The sequence below is a fragment of the Neomonachus schauinslandi genome, chromosome X (assembly GCF_002201575.2).
Source record: "Neomonachus schauinslandi chromosome X, ASM220157v2, whole genome shotgun sequence".
Lineage (NCBI taxonomy): Eukaryota > Metazoa > Chordata > Mammalia > Carnivora > Phocidae > Neomonachus > Neomonachus schauinslandi.
In genome coordinates, this window is record NC_058419.1 from 111,829,056 (window position 1) to 111,833,082 (window position 4,027).

Here is a 4,027-nt window from a genome sequence, read left to right on the forward strand (position 1 = left end):
TCCAGAGCTCTCATTACATACAGTTCCATTCTAGCAAATTTTTCATCTGTGGCTGCTACTTGGGTGAACACATGAGACAGGCTGCACATCTAGGTAGCAAAGTTTCTCTATCTTTAGGAAATCCAAATGACCAGAGCACACCAGAATTTCCCCTTATCTAGGGCTACCATTTTTCAACAAGCTTAACATTTTAAAAACAGTAGGCCCAGGAGCTATCACTGGCTACACAGGGGAGGCCCATTAGCTAACTGCATGCATTGCAGGAAGTGGTCAGACCCTATGTCCTAAGAAGGGCAATGTGGCTACGTCTCTTGTGACCCAACTGTTTAACCTCTCCCCCTTGCCTTGCAACACACAAGCATGCCTGCTCCTGAGGCTGAAACGGTCTTGGGAAGGACCGGGCCAGGAATGGGCCTGGGGAATGCATTAAGCAGGGACCTTTCAGGGACAACAGCCTAAGTCTTCTCTGTCGTTTATAGCTCGGCCTGAGTTTTCATGCCCTTCCCTGGGAGAGGCTGAAAACACAGGGGGTGGAAAGGAGACGTATATGAAAGTAGGAGCTGAGGGGGGTGAAAGCAGAGGATGAGGGCCCTCTGTCAAGACTGGGGAATCCAAGACTGTCCTGGCCTTGACACCGCTGAACCTCTACTAGCGGCTCATTTTCCTAAGTTACTTTCTATTTCAAATGCCAAGCCAACTGAATGGATTCACACTCACGCAATACTGGACATCACATTCACCTTCTCTGTGAGCAGGAAGCCTCCTACAAGCCCCAAATCTCCTCCCTGGTGTTTTGGGCTTAGAACAGCTTTATATTCAACCCACCATCTTTCTAATCCCCATGCTGTATACTTGAAGCTGGAAAAAAAGCTTTCCTTGCTCAGTATTCTCTCAAATACAAACATATCAAATTCAAGGTGGAGGGAAAAAAAAAAAATCCTTCTCTGGCCTTAGGAAAACTTGAATAAATCCATTTAGAGCAGACGCCGGATCGGAGCCCCTCACTGGAAAGCTGAGTGAACTTTTATCATGACATGGATTGTCAGAGAAAATGGCGGTAGCATAAGAGCTCAGGTCCTCTACAACAGGCACACCAGACACAGGAGGGGAGTACAGTTAAGGGGAAAGAAGAAAAGAATGAAACAGTGTGAGGCAGTGATAAAGGTTCTCCAAGTAATTGTTCATGTTGGAAATTTTTGTTTTGTAAAGGTTTAATGAGATAGTCATATACCATACAAATTTCACCCATTTCAAGTGTACAATGAATGACTTTTAGTATACTCAAGAGTGACCATTATCACAATTTTAGAAAAATTCATCACCCTACAAAGAAACCCTGCACCCATTAGCCATCGCCCCCCACACCCCAACTCACCCGCCTAGCCCTAGGCAACCACTGATCCACTTTTTGTTTCTGTAGATTTGCCTATTCTTGACATTTCATATAAATGGAATCATACAATTGTGGTCTTTTCTGTCTGGCTTCTTTTGCTTAGCATAGTGTTTTTCCAAGGTTCATTCATGTTGTAGCATGTACTTAATTCCTTTTTACAGCTGAATATCATTCCATTTATACGCATAGATCACATTGTATTTATCCATTCATCTGTTGATGGACATCTGGGTTGTTTCCATGTTTTTGGCTATTATGAATAATGCTGCTATAAACAACTGTGTACAAGTTTTTGTTTGGAGGTGTTTTTATTTATCTTGGGTATATACCTTGGAGTGTAACTGTTGGGTTACATGGCAACTCTATGTTTAACCTTTTGAGGAACTGTCAATTTTCCAAAGTGGCCACACTGTTATGCGTTCCCACCAGCAATATATGAGAGTTCCAGGTTCTCCACATTTGTTATTATCTTTCTGATTAGAGCCATCCTGGTGTGTATGAAGTACTATCACACTGGTTTTGATCTGCATTTCCCTATGACTAATGAGGCTAAGTATCTTTTTACGTGTTCACTGCCCTTTCGCACAACTCTTTGGAGAAATGTCTATTCAGATCCTTTACCCATTTTAAAATCAGGCGGTCTTTTTATTATTGAATTTTAAGAGTTCTTTATATATTCTAGATACAATCCCCTTACCAGATACACAACTTGCAAATATTTTCTCCTATTCTGTAGGTTCTCTTCTTACTCTCTTGATGGAATCCTTAGAAACATATTTTAAAATTTTGATTAAGTTCAATTTATTCTTTTCTTTTTGTTGCTTGTGTTTTTGGTGTCATACCTGAGAAACCACTGCCAAATCCAGATCATGAAGATTTACTCCTCTGTTTTCTTTCAAGAGTTTTATAGTTTTACCTCTTACATTTAGATCTTTGATCTATTTTGGGTTACTTTTTGTATATGGTATGAGGTAGGGGTCCAACTTCATTCTTTGGACATCCAGTTGTCCCAGTGCCATTTGTTGAAGAGACCATTTTTCCCCCACTGAATGGTCTTGGCATCCTTTTTGAGAAATCAATTGACCATAAAGGTGAGAATTTATTTCTGGATTCTTAGTTCTATTCCATTGATTTATATGTCTTTTATGCCAGTACCACACAGTTTTGATTACTGGAGCTTTGTAGTGAGTATTGAAATTGGAACATGTGAATTCTCCAAAAATGTTTTGGCTATTGAGTCCTTTGAATTTCCATATGAATTTTAGGGTCAATATGTCAATTTCTGCAAAGCCAGCTGAGATTTCACATTGGAAATTGCTCTATACTCCAGGATTTAATAAACAATGATATATCGATATCCATAAGATGCTTATCTTCAGGCAACTTGTTTATAACAGCATATTATTTACTTCATTTAATTTATAACAAAGTATAAAAACAAAACTTTTATTGAGGGACATCTGAAGCCTAACAGAATCTTGCTAACACATGAACTATGTTTGTAGTATTATTTCTTTTGTGGGGAAAAATTTCAATTAAAAAAATATATGTAGTGTAGTAACAACTCATTATTTTACCTTAGGTGAACACGTTTACTTTTAGTCTCACAAATGCTAGAGTGTGAAAGTCTACATTTTCAGGAGATTTTTTTTTTTTAATTGCGGTAAAATATACATAACATATTGCAGGAGACTTTTAAACAACTAAATGAAATGCTATGAACAAAGAAGTGGCATTAAGTGTTGCCAAGATTAAAAAAAATCTGAGCTGATTTTGGTATTGAGTGTGGGAGAAGGTTACTTGGACAAAGCAAAGGTTACTTGGGCCTTTCAAAATAAAGGTACCACTATGAATTCAGTCTCGGAGGCCAGAAGACTGCACCCCTAAGGTGAGCCTTTGAAGAGACGCTGACAGAAGCCCATCTTTTTGTCTACCTGGAGCGTGGGTGCCAAGGCCTGCTGACAAATGCACAGCTGTAAGGGCTGTTGCTTCCCTTGTGATCCCAAGAATAGTGCCAGGCTGGGTGGTTCTTAACCCCGACAACTTTACAAGGCTGATGTGAAGATCAAATAGCATAAGTACATCTAAAGAGCTTAATAGCTCTCTAGAACTGGCAGTCAAGACCCAGTAACACTGCTTTTTAACTTCATAGGGCTGCCAACTGAGGCACAAATAATAGCTAGCTACTATTTATTTAGAATCTATCAAGTGCTTTGCAGGTTACCATCTTATTAAATCCTCACAACAACCCAATGAAGTAGGTACTATTATTATTTCCATTCAAAGACAAGGAAACTGAGGCACAGAAAAGTTAAGTCACATGACTAAGGCCACACAAGATGTAGGTGATACAGCTAGGATTCTACTCAGGCAATCAGACTCCAGATCCTGTGCTCTTAGCCACTTCACCAGTCTCTGGACCTCTAGTGACTTGTTTCAACGAACTGCTCTATTCTCAAATCAAATCAACTACCACCTGCTGGGAGATGAAAGATGGTACATGAATCGCATATATGTCATGAGCCCCATGTCAGTTCTCTATACATGGAGACGCAGCAACTGCCCTGCTTACTAGCGTTTAAGGGTGTGGGCTTCATAGTGAACACACTGGCTTCAAATCCTAGCCAGGTGACT